The following is a 19,218-nucleotide window of genomic DNA, read 5'->3' as shown; positions in this document are numbered from 1 at the left end:
AACATGGGATAGACCTAGAGAGTATTATGCTTAGTGAAATAAGTCAGACTGAGAAAGGCAAATACTCTATGTTATCACTTATATGTGGAAGGTAATAAAATAAAACAAACGAATGTATACAACAAAACAGAAATGACCTTACAGACATAGAGAACAAACTAGTGGTTACCAGTGGGGAGAGGGAAGGGGGAAGGGGGTGATATGAGATTAAGAGGTACTAACTACTATGTATAAAATAAATAAGCATCAAGGATACATTGTACAGCACAGGGAAATATAGCCATTATTTTGTAATAACTTTAAATGGAGTATAATCTATCTATAAAAATACTGAATCACTATGTTGTACACCTGAAACTAATAAAATATTGTAAACCAACTATACTTCAATAAAAAAATTTTTTTAAATAAGTAATAATGGTAACTTCTATTGACTGCTCACTATAAGAAGGCATGGTTTTAAACTATTTACCTGTATTAATGGATTGAAATGAATATTGGGCTTCCCTGGTGGCTCAGTGGTTAAGACTCCGCCTGCCAATGCAGGGGACACGGGTTCGAGCCCTGGTCCAGGAAGATCCCACAGGCCGTGGAGCAGCTAAGCCTGTGCACCACAACTAGTGAGCCCGCGTGCCTAGAGTCCATGCTCTGCAACAAGAGAAGCCACCGCAATGAGAAGCCAGTGCACCGCAGCGAAGAGTAGGCCCCGCTCGCCACAACTAGATAAAGCCCGTGTGCAGCAAGGAAGACGCAACACAGCCAAAAATAAATAAAATAAAATGAAATGAATATTTAGGACTTTGAACAGGGCTTACAGATTAAACCAGAAGCACAAAGTGCCCATGTTCCTTTTCTCTTCAGAGAGGCGACACCTAAAGATCTAAAGATTCAGGAGTGATTCAGGGGTCATCAGTGCTGGGAGGCATGAAAATCCCCTTAACTGGATGAAAACAGAGGAAGTCTTATGCCCCTCCCCCAGCCCTCAGCGCTGATTTAGAGCCTGAAGCTCTAATTCTCGTCTAATCTAATTCTCAGCCAGACCCACTAACCCCCTCTCTCAAATGATCTTATTACATCTGGGGGCAAGAAACAGACACAATAATCCAGGACTGCCCAGGGTCAGGGACCCAGGGAAGCACGCAACCCAGCTCTCTGCTCTCCTTTCCACACCATTCCATCTGAAAAGTCTGCATGTCTCGGCTTGTACCATTCTGCTGAAGGGAAGCTCACCCCTTCCGGGGGGCAGGAGAGCTCAACCGTTAGACTTCCTCCTTCTGCTGAGCGGAAATCTACAATTTCCCCCACTGCCCTGTCTCCATCCCTGGAGCCCCACCAACCACATCCGTTTCTCTGCCCCACAACAGCCCTTCCAGAGATCTGAGGCCCCTGCCACCTAACCCTGGGATGGCTCTGCTCCAGGTTGGGGAGTTTCTTGTGCGACTCAGTTCCCCATCTTCCACCCATTCTGGTTGCCTCACAGTAATGCTCCAAGCTGTCCCCATCTTTCACCCAGTTTGGAGACCAGAGCATACCCAAACCCTCCAGAGAGGGGCAAAGAACCACTCAGCAGAGCAGGTCTCCAAAAAGATCCCAGACTTCACATCTCAGAAGAGCAGCACTGGCCAGACCCCCAGAGAGCACGAGGTACGAAAGGGGAAACTGAGTCAGCATGCCCAGGGCCACACACACAGGGCAGAACCAGGAATGGGATCCAGGTCTCCAGCACTCCCAGCCCAGGAGAGTCCTCTAAGACACGGAACAAAGTCTCCTTTGATCCTGTGCTTGGATACGGTGTCAAATATTTTGCTTCTTATCTGTGCTGCTGTTCTCAGAGGAACAAATTCCAAGGATGGCTGGGGAAGAAAGTCTTCTAATTGTGAGGCCGAGGGTCATTCACCCTAGCTGGGCCCTCCTGAGGCTCAGACCTTTGAAAGGTGGGCTGCGTTTCTCCAGAGTGTGGTTCAGGCTGGGAAAGATGGGGCTCCCTGGGGTCAGGAGAGGAGACAGACCCCAAGTCTTTGCTGCTAGAAAGGCCAGTAGAGCATGAAGGGTAAACTGAAGCACATCAACTCAACCCATATTTTCCAAGTCCCCATTTGGAGACAGACCCCCATGCTGGGCTCTGTGGGCCCAGAGGTAGCCATGGAGTCTTTGCCCTGGGAACGGGTAGAAAACTGGAGAAATCGCATCTCACTCGAGCAAAGTATGATCACAAAGGTGGTGGTGAGTCAGAAGTGGCAGCAGCATAGCAAAGACCAGGAAGTTACAGAAGTGGGCCCCAAACTGTTTTGATCATTTACTCCTTCCAAAGGGAAAAACATCGAGCTCACCGACCCCAATATATTATATTATATACAAGTAACCATCACCTGTAGACGTAAGGTACAATGTACACAAGAGGCGAGATTCATCATTAACTAGAGTGACTGTAAATCTCTATTTCAAATAGTGTCCTCCCCCACACAAAAAACCTTGTGCTGACTTCTTGTCTCATGTTTTTTTTTTTCCTTGCCTTGTGGCTGACTGAAGTGATAGTGCTGGAAAGCCAAGTGTTAATTCTCACATTGTCTTGTCCCCATGCTCTAGCATTATCAGAATTACTAACAATCCAGTGTCCTCATAGAAATCTTTCAAAACCACTTGTCCATTTTGTGAGGGTTAGTTTGTTAAAACTGGTTAATATAATCCACAAATCCAACCAATTAGTCTAGATTAACCTGGATTAATTGACCAGTTTAATTAGTTGGGATAACCTGCCTAAAACAAACCAAAGAGTAGGATGTCCTTGTCACCCCTTTCTCAGAGACTTCTGGAGACCTGAGACATGAAGCTGCCTGCCCCCTGACTGGAGTGTGTCAGTGTGTCTACACCTGGCAAATGTGAGCAAACGTGAATGATTTTCTTGTTTAGATGATATTTTTTCCTGCACCCCAATGAGCATCTTGCGTACCTCACCTTGGAGGCCACCAGGATAGAAGACAGGGAGACTCTCAGAGAAGATTTTCAGGCTGCAAGGGATGGTAGGGATCACCTAGTTTAACCCCTCACTTTGCAGGTGAGGAAACAAGGACCCAAGAAGGGATGTAACTGGTCCAAGGTCACCTAGTTGGTCAGTGGTAGATCCCAGAGAGAACGCAAATCTCTAGTTCTTGATGCTAAACACCTCTGAGTCCTGGCCACAGTGGGTCCCTTCCTGGCTCTCTCACTGGGCCGTAGGCAGCTGCCTGACCTCTCACCCTCTGGGCTGCCTCCCTTGTGATGTAAGATCACCCACTAGCTCTGAGGGTGGCCGTGGGTGGCAGGGAGATATCAGCAAAGGTTACAAGTGCCATCAGGATGGGGGACATGGGGTCATCAGCTGGCCACGGTTCTGAGTCACTCTGAAGCCTCATTGGTGAAACAGGACTATTCGGGTCCAGCTGTTGTCTGAGTGCCCATGAGGGTGACATCTGTGGGCTGGGAAGTAACCCCTGAAGGGTATTACTACTGTCCTTATTACTCTGGAAGGCTGTTTAGGAGGGTGAGATCTGGGGTTCCCCTAGAGCCCAAGAATTCTGCCTCTGACCACCAACTGCAGCCCTGGACACCACAGGACTTGGAGCCCTGCAGCCCAGTGGTCCCCAAGGTATGCCAGCCCAGGCCTGGTAAGGTGTGGGCAGCTGTGGACATGGGTCCTGGGCCTTCTGAGGCACAGGCTGAAATCTTACTCCTATCTCTATGGCTCTCTTCCCCCCTGCTGGGAAGGGGAAGTGGGGGGACAAAGGCAGCAGGGAGGTGAGCAGTCAGCCTGGGTGCAGACAATAACGGGGTGTATTTGCTATAGAGAACTTAAAAACAATAATAAGAACGACAAAAAGCCTGACTTTATTATCATTATGTGCCTATAATTCTAAACAATGTCAGTGATAAAACACTCCTCCCTGCCAGGGTGGGTTGTTTCCACCTCCCTGCCCTTGGTATCTGGTCAGTATCTGATGCTATTCCCTTTAGATTGAGCCAGACCAGACTCAGACTGTATGTTCAAGGCATCCCAAAAAGGCTCAGTGTGCTTCCCATCGCCAGTCCTTGGCTTCTGTTGTTCCTTTGCCAATATCTCCCTCCCCATCACTCTGTCCAAGGCTCAGCTTAGATGCTCCCTCTTCCAGGAAGTCTTCCTGCATGCAGTCCCGGCCATCCCCTAGCTGGCTACAACTCCCCTCCCAGGCTGCAGACTCAGCAGTGTCATGTTCTCAGGTTCAGAGCAAGATACAAGAAAGGAACTACCCTCTGAAATCTGGAATCCACAGCACAGAAAATCAAACCAGGGAGCCACTTCCTAGCTGTGTGACCTCAGATGAGCCCCATGACTGAAACAGTTCCACTTGCTTCCAAAGTCACTAGTTCAAGCACCCCCTTGCTGATCACACCCTCCCTGCCTCCAGCTTCCTGGCACGTCCAGATATGACCAGCCCTTTGTCAGCACCCCTGATGGGTCAATAAAAATGGGTTCAGGCCCAAGGAGAGAGCCTTGGACCAGAGACCCCTCTCTAGGACAACATAATCTGTCAAACTTGGCTCCAGTTTTTCTGAAAGGCCAGCTTGTAGGCTCTGGCCCACTCTCCCTTTCCACACTCACCTTGCCCAGGGATCCGAGCTACAGACACTCAGTGCCTTTAATTCCTCAAAAGTCCATTTCCTCCAGCCTCAGGGCCTTTGCACAGGCTGGTCTAGCATGTTCCCCTCCCCACCCTCACCTGGTTACTTCCTACTCATCTTTCAGATCTCAGCTCAAAAGTCCTTCCCTTAGAACAGCCTTCTGCAGTGATCCTGGACCAGGCACATTTCTCTACTCTGCACACTCCTTATGCCCCACTTCTCCGGGTTTTGTGGGACTCTCTAGTTACTGCCCAGCTCTTCTCTGGTCTGTGAGCTCACCAGGGCAGCCCCTTTATCTGTTTTGCTCTGCTCTGGATCCCTAGCTCTGAGCTCTGTTTCACATGCAGAAAGTGACCAATACACGAACAAAGGTCTCCTTCAAAAAATCAAATTGAAAAATTACTATTTAGGGAATGAATGAGTGGATAAGTCTGAGTGAGGTTCTGGGATATCCGTGTGGGATAGGCCTCCGCAGTCTCTCTCCAGGGCAGGCCATAGGCCAACCTACTCTTGGAAATGGTCATAACAAGGATGAGACTAATGACCCAGCCAGCGAGCTCCCAAAGCTCCTTCCTGTCCATAAGCTCCCCAGCCCTCCTCTAGGCCCCGCATTACTCAGAGCACCCAGCGTTTAACGGCCTGCCCCCCAGGCATTTCTGCACTGACATACATTTACTTTGCTGAACATTCTCTTCTTCCCAAGGGCCAGAGCTCAGGAGCCTTGTCTTTGTGGAGTTGGATTAGGAAAATGTGGTGGAATCCAGTTAGAACAGGGTTCAAATCCTAGCTTTACCTCTCGCTGACTGTGCGACTTTGCAAGTAACTTAACTTCTCTGGGCCCCTGTTTCCTCATATGTAAAAAGAGGACAAGAATATCTAGCCACAAGGTTGCTGTATGGATTAAATGAGTGAATATACATTAAGAATCTAGGGTGGGGGGCTTCCATGGTGGCGCAGTGGTTAAGAATCCACCTGCCAATGCAGGGGACACGGGTTCAAGCCCTGGTCCGGGAAGATCCCACATGCCGCACAGCAACTAAGCCCATGCGCCGCAACTACTGAGCCTGCGCTCTAGAGCCTGCGAGCCACAACTACTGAGCCCATGTGCCACAACTACTGAAGCCCGCACGCACCTAGAGTCCGTGCTCCGCAACAAGAGAAACCACCGCTTGAGGCAACTAGAGAAAGCCCACGCAGCAACGAAGACCCAATGCAGCCAAAAATAAATAAATAAATATATTAAAAAATAAAAAATAAAGTTAGTTTAAAAAAAAAGAACCTAGGGTGGGGCCTGTCACACGTCATATTTAATTGATTCTAAGACACAAGAGTTTTTAACATCTCTGAAACTGGGATGTAACTTATAGTTTAATTGGCTGCCCTTTTTCTTTCTTAATGGATTATAAAATAATGGTATATTATCTCAAAACTGGCTGTGCCCTGCATTCCATGAAATAGGACAGTAGTCTGGTTTCTTTACTCTTTGCAAAGAGATGAGAAGGTCTGTGAGAGTCCCAGGGACCAAAGACTGAGAACACACATCACGGAGGGCAAAAGGTCTTCCGGGGTCTGGCACGCTGAGGTGGAAGCCAGAAGCATGACGGAATCTGAAGGCACAGGCTCTTCCCCAGCCTGGCGGCCTCTGGGTCTGTCCCAGCTGCCCCAGTCCCACTCAGGGGGTAGCCCAAACTCCAGCAAGACCTTCATTTTTCTGGATCTGACTCTATGCTTCTGCTGATGTGGCCTGGGGTTCCTGGCTTCAGGCAGTCGGTCATAATGCTGACTGTGCTTGCAGCCATCTAAACCCCTAGTCTTTGTCCCAAGAAGAGAGTCTTGGGAACAACTCCAGAGACCCCCAGAGCCCTCTCCTCCCATGTGACTCCTACATCAAGCCATCCCTGGACCCTGTCTCAACTGTTCTGGAAGACCAGCACTGAGGATACGTCCTCCAGGCCTCACCCAAGTCCTCATGCTGCAGGTGCCTCTTTAAACCCTCCAGCCTGGTGACAGCAGGCTGGCCAGATTATCATACTATCTACATTCCACTGTAACATATATTACATACAGCCACATCTTTATAGAAATAAAATGTCTATCACATATAAAATTTCAAAATACAGAAAAAAGAAAACAAAATTTTGCCATCTAGTGATAACCAACCAGCTTGATGTGTGTCTTTCTGAATATTTTTCTGTATTTACATTTGTGTAGATTTATTCCTTCCTCATTTTCAAACCAAAATGGGCTCATAGCACACACTGCTCTTTTCCCTATTTGCACACCTCCCTCTACATAGACTGGTTTCTTCCCAGTGACCTCACGGTGCTCCCCTATCCTCCATCCCTTCACCTGGCAGCTCTCTACAGTGCCTCTTGGTCAGGTCCCTGAGGCCTGATCAGGGTGCCCAGCCTCTACCAGGATGCAGTGCTTTTGGCCTGATGGGTTCCTATGGACACTTGTCCCCCCTTCCTTGGGACAGAGCTGTGACTGGATCGTAATTGCTCTCAGGGCCTCCTCAAAGCAAAGCCGTTCCCCAGCACAGAAATACTCTTGAACCCTTAAATCAAGGGGTGTGAGGTGAATGGAGGCTGTCTGTCTCTGCTGGATTTGACTGTAGATCTTTCAAAACAGGCCGGACGTTCTCCTGGACCCAGATGCTGCCCTGGTGTTTCCCTAACCCCTGGGGACTCCAGATATCACAGTAAACAACAATGAACAGGTGCCTGGTATTTTATAGTTCATGAAGTGCTTCCATGCTTTCTACCCAATTTTAAGACTCACAACCGCTGCAAACATTAGGCAATTACCTCAATTTTATACGACTGAGGCTCAGAGAAGTGGGGCAATTTACCCAATGGCCTTTCTTGCTTTCTTCCCCTTCAGAGTCTGGCCAACTCCAAATCCCACTAACAACCTGGCCCAGCCATCACCTCCTCCAGGGAGCCTCCTTAACTCCCACCCCACCCCAGGCTGCATTAGGTGCCCCTCCTTGAGAGCCCACAGCTCCACGGCTTCCCTATCAGAACTGAGCCCCTGACCAGGCTGTGCGCCCTTGAAGGCAGCGATGAGTCTGGCTTATCTCCATCCTTACTCCCCAGGCATAGTAAAACCTCAATAGATGGCTGCTGGGTTGAAGATTGTTACGATTATTAAGGCAGGAAATGCTCTGCCCACTTTATGGAAGAGGACAGGGGGCATAAAGAAGGGACAGGACTTGCCTACAGAGCATGTCAATGGCCAGGTCAGGTCTCCCTCCTCAGAGGTGTGGGCTCTTTTGTTCCACTGTGTCCCTTGTTTGTAATCTTGGACTCCAAGCCACTGCCTGAGGATCATTTCCATCTCCTCTTGCACTGGCTGGGCCTCCCTGGTCGAGCCAGGTTATGAAGGGGAGCGTCGTAGAGGGGGCTCTGGCTGGGAAGGCTCAATCCCCCAGCCTGGGCCAACACCCTGGGGTGGCCCCAGGAGCAGCAACAGTAGTTGGCTCTCCACTACTGTGCCACGCCCTGTGCCAGAACTTTCCATCTACATCTCCCCTTCCTCCTGAAGCTGGCACCATTATGATGCCACTTTGCAGGTGGGGAGGGAAAGACCCCGGCTGAGGCTCACCCAGTGGCCGTGCTGGGATCCAAAGCCAGGGCTGCATCCCTGGCAGCAGGCGGCCCCAGGGCTTTGCTGGCACCGGAGCCAGAAACAGTCAGAGTACAAGAGACAAGTCCCAGGGGGCCTGCAGGCTTGGCAAGGTCCCGAACTCTCCCTCCCCACCCCTGGCTGCCTCCCACCCAGGGCCTGCTGGAGGGCTGAGACTCTTGGGCCCAGAGAACACAGGCCTGCCCTGGAAGTGCCCAGCACTCTGTATGGGCAGGGTCATGGCACTTGCCAGCCCCCTGCTAGCTCTGGGCTCAAGGCCAGGCTGGAAGCAGCTGTCACATCAACCCTACAAATTCTCAGCTCCCTGTTTCTTCTTAGAATAAGACCTCACATATCTGCTCCCAACTGGTTGAGAGATGCTGAGCAAGGTGCCACCTTTCACTGGGCCTTACTTTCCCTATCTGTGAAAGGATGCTGGGGGTGGGGTGAGTGCAGGGTGGGGGGGGTGTCTCAATGGAACCCACCAACTGACATTCCAGGTTTGGCTACAGGCAACACAGCGCGGTGATTAAGACCCTGAACACTGGACCCAGATGACATGGGTCCAAATATATGACCCTGGGCGAGCTGCCCAACTTCTCTGGGCCACAGTGTCCTCATCTGAAAAATGGGGATAATAGTAGAAAAAGAAACCCAAGTAAATATAGTAAAATATTTATATTGATTATCTAAGATAAAAAGAGATGTGATTTATTTTCTGTTTTCCTCTCTTTTTTCTACATTCTCTATTATCATCAAGTACTTAGAAAAAACAAATATACTTTCTTTGTAAATTAACTTCATTGAGATATAATTTACATACAATACATCCATTAAAAATAGTAAGTAATATTATCTATTCTATAGATTCCTTTGAGGATTCGATGGGCCAGTGTATGTAAAATCTTAGATGGCGCCTGGAGCATAAGAAGTGCTATTAAGTATTTGTTAAATAAATAAGCCCAAGACAAGCCTGGCTTCCTCCTCTTCCTACTCACCTGGCCTGGACCCCTACCTCACCCCCCGCACCAAGCTTGACAGATCCTCTGCCCCCTCGTTCAATGGTTTACGCTGCGTGGGTCCAGCCTTATCATCCCAGGCCTGGACTATTTCCACAGCCCTCTCTCTGTACCCCAGAGGAATCGCACAAACACTCAAATGTGGGGACTTCCCTGGTGGCGCAGCGGTTAAGAATCCGCCTGCCAATGCAGGGGACACGGGTTCGAGTTCTGGTCCGGGAGGATCCCACATGCCGCAGAGCAACTAAGCCCGTGCGCCACAACTACCGAGCCTGCGCTCTAGAGTCCGCAAGCCACAACTACGAAGCCCGAGTGCCACAAGTACTGAAGCCCACGCGCCTAGAGCCCGTGCTCCGCAACAAAGAGAAGCCATCACAATGAGAAGCCCGCGCACCACAACGAGGAGCAGCCCCCACTCACCGCAACTAGAGAAAGCCCGCGTGCAGCAACAAAGACCCAATGCAGCCAAAAATAAAAATAAATTAAAAAAAAAACACTCAAATGTGGCCATGCCCATAACTTGTTCAAAAGCCTTCCATGGCTCCCACTGCCCTTGACTAAAAGCCCTAGCTCCTCTATGAGACCCTGTTTCAGCAAGTTACTTAAACTCTCTGTACCTTTGTCACTTAAACTCTCTGTACCTTTGTCCCTTTAACTGAAGAAGAGACATACAAGTAGTACCTCCCTCAAACTTACAGGAGTCCATCATGTTGTACGAGACAGGGTACACAATCGGACCTGCGGCCTCTCTCACCTGTCTCCTCTTCCCTCGTGGCAATCTTCTCATCTGCTCTTCCTTCAACGTGTCAGGTATGGTCCTACCTCAGGGCTTTTTTCTTGGCACTGGTTGTTCCCTCTCCCTGGATGGCTCTTCCCCAGGAATCAGCCAGCTCACTCCCTCACCTCCTTCAAGCCTTTGCCCAGAAGTGATTCTCAGTGATTCCCCTCACATACACCCTACTTGAAACCACAACCCCTCCTTCCATTCCCCCTCACACACTCAAAATATCCTATGTTTTATTCGCTCCATCTCATTTATCACCACCTATTGTACTTAGTGTTTATTGTCTGTCTTTTTTTCCTATTAGATTGTAAGCTCTTTTAAGACAGATTTTTTATCTTTTTGGTCTATTTTGTTTACTGTCAAGAACGCCCTTCCCCCCAATACCTAGAAGATACCTAGCGCAATGCAGGTGTTTAATAAATGAAAGGCTGAATGATTACATGAATGACTGTGAAGCACTTAGGACAATCAGGCAGGTGGTAAGTACTCAATAAATGTTAGCTTATTATTATTGTTGTTGTTGTTGTTATTGATTCTTCGAGGTGAGGCTCCCATGTCCTTCTTACTTGACTTCTCCAAGCTTATACAGTAATCACACTGTACTAGTCCCCACCGCACCCTGTCAATCTCTCAATTATGGTAAGGAGCACAGTGCTTTTTAATTATATCTTTTTCCATTTAGGCTGAACCAAATGGCCATTTCTTGTAAGTCAAAAACAGCCAGATATTGGCCATTTCACATATGACCTAATACGTTTCGCACGGCAGCCTGCAGGCCCTTGGGAGGTACCTCAAGGCCTAATACACAGTCAGTGCTCAGTAAATGTTTGTTCACCAACTCCTGGCCCTTCATAATAGGTGTGATTGCTAAACACCTCCAATCTGTTCTGAAGAAGGCAAGGCACACCCTATAGACGTAACATAATAAATGGAGGATCTTGCTGAATTATTTTCCAATCCTCCTGAAAAATCTCTGTCCCCTGATATTTGGTAAAGAGGATAAAAACAAAAATACAGTAGGATCTAAAATAATCCAGGTTCTGGAACTTCCCTGGCAGTCCAGTGGTTGAGACTCCATGCTTCCAGTGCAGGGGACATGGGTTTGATCCTTGGTCCAGGAACTAAGATCCTCCATGCCAAGGGGCACGGCCAAAAAAAAAAAATCCAGGTTCTGGCCATTTGGAGATAACAAAGGTCTAAGGCTGAGGGAAGCCCCTTCCCCTAGCTAGCTGCTTGCCTCTAAGGGGATTCATGTAATGATGGGGGAGGGAGACTGCAACAATCTTTGGTTATCCCTGTGTTCACTGCTCCTTCTAATAAAGGCTTCCTCTACAGAGGTTTGCTAAGTCTAGAATGTGGGTTGTCAGAGTTCAAAGAAATTCAGCAATCACTGAATCTACCCCATTTCACATATAGGGTAAGTGAGGTACAGAAAGGGGCAGGGATTGACCTAAGGTCATTCGGTGGGGTAGAGGAAGAGCTCATCCTGGAATCTAGGCTGGCAGGAGTCTCATTGCTTTTCCTCTGGACCACACTGCTCCTGCGCTGGCCAGACTCTGGACATGGAAGCTTTAGTATCACTATTATTAAAGGTGTACTTTTTAAATGAAATGTTTATTAAGCCTCAGATAAAACACCAAGAGCTTCTTCACCATAAGATAACTTCTTGCAAATAACAGCACTACACTCGTCTCTCTCTATAATTACTTCCTTAGGGTAAAGTCCTTAAATTAGAATTCTAGGGTCAAAGGGAAGTTAGGATCATTTTCATGGACTTTTGTAACAAACTGCCAGGTTGCTCTGCAAAATTAAATGCTACCGGAGAATCCCTATAGCTTTGCCAGCATAGACGTTTATCCTTTTATATTTATTTCTGCTAATTTTATAGGAATAAATACAGATTGCTTTCATTTACTATGTGGTATGTGTTTCCAAACACACACACACACACACACACACTCTGGTTCTGGAATCAAGATCGCTGGGCTTGGTTGCTCATCTGCTGTGTGACCTTTGACAAGTCACATCCCCTCCAGGGATAGGGGATACCTATCTGTCAAATGAGGGGGTTGAATGAGATGATTTCTTAAGATCCCTTGCAGTTTAGATATTCCATAATTCCATGGTGCATTTTAAAATTATTGGCATAGGATGACTTGTTAATAACCAGAATTTGCTATACCTCTAAATCAAGGCCTAAATAGCTTGGACTAGTAGAGCAGGAAAACAGAGCCCAGATTATACGCAGGTAGAGATGACAGGAGACATAGGTAGCACTTAAGCCTGTGGGTCGGAGCTATGCTCAAGTGACAGCACATATACTTAGTCTGCTTTTACGACGGGATAATAACACTCGTTTGTGGTCTAGCTTCAAGTTCTGTGCAGCTCCACCATGGCCAGAAGGTAAGGTCATGCTCACTCTACTTCGGCCCTAGAGTCCCAGACTTGCAGTCAAAGGCAGCTCACCCCCAGCAAGTGCTCATCCAGCCTCTGCTCACAACCTCTGAGGACACAGTGCTCACTACCTGCCCTGGCAATGCCTCCCTTCTTTTGGCTGTAAGAAAGCTCCCGGGTGAGGGGCAGGTCACGAGGGGGGACAAGAGAGACCAGAAGGCCCAGTCCTGATTCTCAGAAACTACTCCCTCAATCAGGGCAGGCAACAGAAGACAGGGAAGAACACGCATGGGCTGGAAGGCCTGGAGAGGGGCTCCTCTGGCTCCTTCTCTCACTCCAGACCTCTAAGGTAGCTGCTAACCCAAGGGTACAGGGGACACATTCCAGTGCTGATGACAGTGGGTTCTGAATAATCCCCAGGCTGACTACTGCCTGCTCTGGGGCAGACACCTCAGCTCCCTCGTCTTGCCTTTGCTCCCTAAGGCTCTGACAGGAGAAACAATGCTGGATCTGGGGCTGTTTAGCCCTGAGGTAAACTGATTTAAGGGACCAGATGATTGCCTCGGGGTGGGGGATGGAGGGGTCAGATGTTGTCTGTGTGCTCAGAGCAGGACTAGTAGATTCTAGCTCTGTTTACAGCTAGTGAGATTCCCATAACAAGGGGTGTGCAATGGGACAGCAGGACCTTCCAAAGGAGATCTGACCAAGGGGCTGGGTCAGATGCCAGAGGTCTTCTTCACCCAGAGAGCCTGGAGCCACAGTCCCTCAGACATCTGCTCTGTCCCAGACCGAATCCCACTCAGACATGGCTCTCTTGGCACTGTAGCCCCTCTGGGGTCCGTGTGTGGACAAGCCATCCCTATCACACCAGGCTGGGACGTAGAGCTGGGCATCAGCACTGGTGGGGAAGGGATGGGGAAGGGCATGTTCCACACCATTCCCTAAATACAGGTGCCTGCATGGGTCTGGTCTAGGCAAGTCTGTGGCCGAGGGCCCCACCACCGCCAACCCAGGGCTCCCCCAGCCCCAGACCGGGAGGCAGACTTGGCAGGCAGACTCTGACCGCCCCACCCTGCATGCCCAGACCGGCTTGATAGGGACTTGGGGGTGTCCCCCCGCTTCCTGTTTCCTGTACAGGGAAGCTGAGGCCCAGCAGGTTGCTCAACCAGGAGAGGGAAGAGGTCCTGACACAGGTCCCGCGAGGCACCCAGGCCACTAATGGGGGGACTGTCGGGACCGACTCGCCACAGCCAGCATAAGAGGCCCTCACTGCGGGTGGGCTGTGCAGACAGTACCCATCCAGGCCCCTCGCCGTCGGGAGGCTGGAGCTTGAGGCGGCCCCTCCCAAGAGCCCAGCGAGGAAGGGGCCACCACTGGGCCCGCTGTCCCGATGGGGAAACTGAGGCCTGGAGAGGAGCAGTGCTTTGTGCAAGGTCACGCAGAGGGGCTGGAAGCCAGGTCCCCCGAGCCCCGCCGGGTCCCCTGCGGTGCGCCGAGCCCCAGCATCCCTCCCCGGGCGCTGCAGCCCAGAGGCGCAGCGCGCACACATCGCACAGACAGGGAAGGTATGGCCGGTGGCTCGGGGCCGCCCTACCTTGATGACTGCCGCGCAGGTGGCTGCGGCGGCGGCGTCCGGCTCCGGCTCCGGCTCCGCGCTCCTCGCCGCCCGCCGAGTCCCGGCTCCCAGCGCCGCCTCCTCCCTCCCTAAGCACGGCAGGCGGGGCCGGTGGGCGGGGCAAGGGCCGGCACAAGCCCCGCCCTCGCGCTCCGCGAGCCCGCGGGGCAACCACTGCTTCCTCACGCTCCTCGCCGCGCTCCGGGCCCCCCGGGGCTGGTCTCGGGGCGCGCACACGCGCACAGAACGGGCGCGTACACCGGCGCGCACTCGCCGCAGTGACTGGGGCGGGCTGACCCGCGCGACCAAACAGAAGCTGGGGGCAGTCACACTCTCCTGCCTTCACGTCCCGCCGCTCCCTCGCTGAGTGGCTTGGAACAAGGGACTCGACCTCCCGGAGCCTCAAGTTTCTCCCTTGGTGAAATGGAAACAGTAACCGTGTCTGCCTCAGAGAGCTGTTTGAAAATTAGATGAGACGATCTAATTTACCCCGCACGGCAAAGTGCGCGCGCAGAGCCCGCCACGGGAGTAGCGCTTGGTGAACCTGGCCTGGTAGAGTAATTCCTGAGGCTTCCCAATCCGCCGGGAGGAAGAGGGCAAGAGGGCCGCTGAATATCGGGAGGAGGCCCTTCTTTCTCTCAGTAGCCAGGAGGGGGCGCTGCTGCCCAGTCTCGCCGGCTTTGGGGTCCAGACTGCTAGGCAATGGGACGGAGATGGGGAGATCCAGCCGTTCAGTAATACCACCACCTAACACTTAATGAACCCGGCACAGTTCTAGGCACCTTAATTGAATCAGCGTACTTTACCGTCACACAAGCCTATGAGGTTATCTATTACCTATCTTACACATAAGGAAGCTGAGGCGCAGAGGGGTTATCTCACTTAAGATCACACAGGTAGTAATTCACCCCTAGGCAGCGTGGCTCCCAAACCCAAGCTTATAAACACTCTACCACACCACCTCTCTTGTGAAGAGCTCTTTGTTCAGTGGTGTATCTCTAGGGCCTAGAACAGTGCGTGGCTCAGTGTTAGTTCACCTGAATGTCTTAATTCACCTAGTGCTTGGGCAAGTAACTCTGGTGCAGTTCCTACGCCCTTGCACTCTCACACATCTATGCCTTTGTTCACACCGTCCTTTCTGCCAGGAATTCTTTTACCTCCTCATTTCCTGTCTTTTTTTTTTTTGATTTATTTATTATTTATTTTTGGCTGCATCGTGTATTAGTTGCGGTATGTGGGATCTTCGTTGAGGCATGATGGATCTCTCATTGCGGGCGGGCTCTTCGTTGTGGTGCGCAGTCTCCAGGGCGCATGCGCTCTGGGGCTCTGTAGTTGTGGTGCGCGGGTTCCAGAGCACGTGGGCTCTGTAGTTTGCAGCACGAGGGCTCTAGTTAAGGCACGCGAGCTCAGTAGTTGTAGTGTGCGTGCTTAGTTGCCCCATGGCATGTGGGATCTTAGTTCCCTGAGCAGGGATCGAACCCACATCCCCTGAATTGTAAGGCAGGTCCTTTACCACTGGACCACCAGGGAAGTCCCTCCTACTTTTTTTTGCGGTACGCGGGCCTCTCGCCTCTCCCATAGCAGAGCACAGGCTCCGGACGCGCAGGCGCAGCGGCCATGGCCCACGGGCCCAGCCGCCCCGCGGCATGCGGGATCCTCCTGGACCGGGGCACGAACCCGTGACCCCTGCATCGACAGGCGGACTCTCAACCACTGCGCCACCAGGGAAGCCCCCTCCTACTGTCTTTTAAACAGACTCATCCTTCTTTCCAGGGTCGGTACCAATGTACCTCCCCAGCACGTCGTCCTAGATCCCTGTGGATGTGCCCTCCCAGGGTTGTATCTGCATCTTACCACTCTGTGCCATGACGGTAGGTGGCTGGGGCTGTGTTTGGGGGAAGGCTGGTTTGACAGGGACCTTTCTGGGGGCCATGGACATATGGACTAGTGGGCTAGAGGGGAGGCCATTAGAGGCCTCTGCAATAGACACAACCTGGGACTCTTCCTAGAGATGCTGTGTGTATATGTGTGTTCTTTATTCTCCTGTCCCTTCCATCCCCCTAACCCTGGTCCATTTGATGAAGGCTACCCACTGACCATCTGAATTGCACATATGGGTAAACTGAGGCCAGAGCGGGGATGACCTATCCAGGGGTCCCTAGCTAGGAAATACACATAGGTCTGGTTCCAAAGTTGGGCCCATCTGCTAGCACCTTCTATTGGGCCTTATTGCTTATTGAGATGAGCCAGAAAACCAACACCTTCCTGTGTCAGCATGGCCTTTGTTTAATCTGCCGTGTGTGGGTAAATTTCTTGTGGGTGACCAGAACATGTCTGTGTGTCTGTGTGTGTGTGAGAGAGAGGGTGGCAAGTTCTCCTCTACCTGCCCAACATGGAGTTTTCTGTACAATATGGTCCTGTGCCCATGGCAGATTGAACTGAGAAATAATGAGGGGACAGCAGCACCTGGGAGGTGAGGTTCTGAACATGGGGGAGAGGACCCTGAACACAGGTATTCTGTAAAAGTGAATGTGCATCTCCCACTTTAGGGTGGGGGTCTTCCATAGTGCCCTCCCTCCTGTTTTGAGGAGCCCCTTTATTCTTGGGAATATTGCCCCAGGAAGTTTCCCTGGGAAATTCCTTTCCCCTAGAGAATGGAGCATGGGCCTGAGCTCGCTGGGGGCCTAGTTGGGAGAGGGATGCTTTGAGCTAGAGGGCCCACCACCTGGGGTAGGGAGGTGGAGCTGGGAGGGATCAGATCCTCCAGCCTGGGAAAGCAGCAGCCCCTGGGGATGGGGGCGACAGCTGTGGTGCAGGGCCAGGAACCTGACACCAGGGGTGGGCCCCAAACGCCTTTCAGGAAGAGCTGAGGGAGGGTGGGCAGGCTCCCTGGGAGCAGCTGCACCCCAGACATTCTTGGGGTTCGGCCACCCCCACCAGTTCCTGCTACAGCCTCCCTGTCAGGTAGATGTTTCTTCCTTTCATTTTCCTTTGCCTGGAGCTATCCCCATAGGACCTACACCACTCAGGAGGCCATAGGCTAGACTTGTCCTTCCCCCTGGGGGAGGTGTTCTAGGATCCAGAGAAGGTGCCTTGAGTTTGGAGGAGCCCTCCCTGGTTTTGCAGTTAGCAGCCTCTAAGGCTTGAACATGGCTTAACCACTCAGTGGCTGTGTGACTCTAGGCAAGTTAGTTAACCTCTCTGAGCCTTGTCTCCTCATCTGTAAACTGAGCTTGGCCTGGAGTGAGCACGTGTTGTAAGACAGGCAGTTCACATTCTTGCTCTGGCTCCAGCTCCCAGCTCCAGGGCTGGAGGCCCCCTAGTCAGTCCTGATTGCCTGTGGTCCCCAACCCTGTTGGTGTAGCACAGTATCCACGCCCTACAACAGGCTGAGTGTGGGACGCAGCGCTCAGGTGATTCTGTGGTGCAGCCAAGTAGGAACCAGAGGTGACCCAGTGCTGGTCAGCTGCAGAGTACCACCCCTCTCAGTGGGGGAGGAGGAGGGGGGTAGATACCCAGCTTTGGGCAGAGTTTCTCCTCTGCCTGGGTGTGTGAGTGGGAAAGTTGGAGGGGGGGAAGACAAGTGGAGGAGGGGAGAGATGAGAGAAGGTGGAGAGGGGAGAGGTTGGGGGTGGGCAGAGGAAGGGGAGAGAAGGGGGGTGGCAGGCGGGAGGGGAGAGGAGGGTGCCCTCTATCCAGCAGCCCCGGTCTGAGCTGGGATTGCTTGCTGTATTTTTGCTGAGGAAGGAATTTGATTTTTAAGGCTAGAGTCAGAGGGACCAGCTGGACCTAGTCTCTCCTGGAGCCTTGGGCCTTTTCTAGACCTCAAGGCCCTCGTGGTGACATTTTCTTCATGGAAAGGGTACTCACTGCCCAAGGCTGGATTGACTCTGCCAGGCACCAGGCTCAGCACCAGCGTCACCTCCTTTCATCCTCCTGGAGTTCCAGGAGGCCAGAGCCCTTGTCTCTTTGGTGATGGCCCTGAGGCTTACAGCCTGTTGGGGTGTAGCCAGGACGCCCCCCAGGCTGCCCTCAGACCACCATCATGCTTCACAGTTACTGTTTGGTGGTGAAAGGACCTCAGCAGATGAAAAAAGTTTAGCAAAAATGAGAAAGGCCATCAAACCCTGGTGAAGGGTGTTCACAGGAAACTAGGCTGCCCAGCAGCCCTCGTAAATGTGGGAGGAAAGGAACCCTGAGGGTCCCCACCCCAGGGCTGGGGGGGAGTGCTGGGAGGGAGCCAGGTGTCTGGTGTGCCAACCCCTCCCTCAAGTTCACACCAGTGGGCGACAGAAGGGCCTGTCACTGGTCCCCAGCAATGGGTGTGGCCGCCCAAGCCCTGACAAGAGCCTCAGATCAGAGCAGGAGATCTCCCTGTGGGAATCCCCACCCCAGCCCTTCATAGCACAGATGGCTGAGCTCAAGGCTATCCCGGCACAGGCTTTGCTGAGAAATGAGCTACCGAAATCACTTGTGCAGCCTCAACCCCCTGCCTTGAGGGGAATGGGGGAAGCCTGTCTGCTGAGGAAGGGCCTGGAAGAGCCCAGAAGAACTGGAGCTGAGTTCTGCACCAGCCAGTCCTGACTGGGCAACGGGCTGCAGGCTCTGTCCGTCTCACCACCTGTTCCTCTCCCTCCCAACTGCCCAGTTTTCAAAGAGGCGAGTTTTCTTGCCCCAGACTCTGAATTTGGTGGTGGGAGATCAGAAGTTGGGTAGCTAACCCCGGGCTTTCAGCCCCTACACCAAGTTCCTCTTGGTAGTGGACAGGGGTTTCCCTGGGAACACCCTCCCCACCCGCTGTCCCCCTGATGGGCTGTGAGGAGAAAGGCGAGGGCAAGTGCAAGGCTCAGGATACAGGCCTTGGAAGGTGGGAGTTCAGAACTGGAACAAAGGCCCAACCAGGACTGGAGAGGCGCTGTTGCCCAGAAAGACGGAAGCCCTAACTGCACAGCTTCTCCAGGAACCAGGACCGGCCCTGCAGAGATGCCAAGAGAAACAGCAGCCAGGGACGTCCCGGGCTGGGAAGGCCCTAGTGGTGGGACACTCTGGAGCCCTGGGCCCGCCCAGGAACGACTGGTTACTGAGAATCGTTTAGGTTCCAAAGCTTGTGAACTATTTCCAATATTTACACTGTCATACACAGA

At 51.7% G+C, this 19,218-nt stretch overlaps 1 protein-coding gene across 1 annotated transcript in view; it reads right to left on the bottom strand.

Moving 5' to 3' along the window:
• The window catches only part of CORO2A (coronin 2A), a 58,949-nt gene extending 44,720 nt beyond the window's left edge, over window positions 1-14,229 (bottom strand). The window contains exon 1 of the mRNA XM_030829811.2: window positions 14,054-14,229. The gene's annotated coding sequence lies outside the window, so the exon portion shown is untranslated. The remainder of the gene's footprint in view (window positions 1-14,053) is intronic.
• Between the last annotated feature and the right edge of the window lie 4,989 nt (window positions 14,230-19,218).

Source organism: Globicephala melas, chromosome 6 (assembly GCF_963455315.2).
Source record: "Globicephala melas chromosome 6, mGloMel1.2, whole genome shotgun sequence".
Lineage (NCBI taxonomy): Eukaryota > Metazoa > Chordata > Mammalia > Artiodactyla > Delphinidae > Globicephala > Globicephala melas.
Note: the sequence above shows the minus strand (reverse complement) of the source record. Positions and strands in the feature narration are given on the sequence as shown.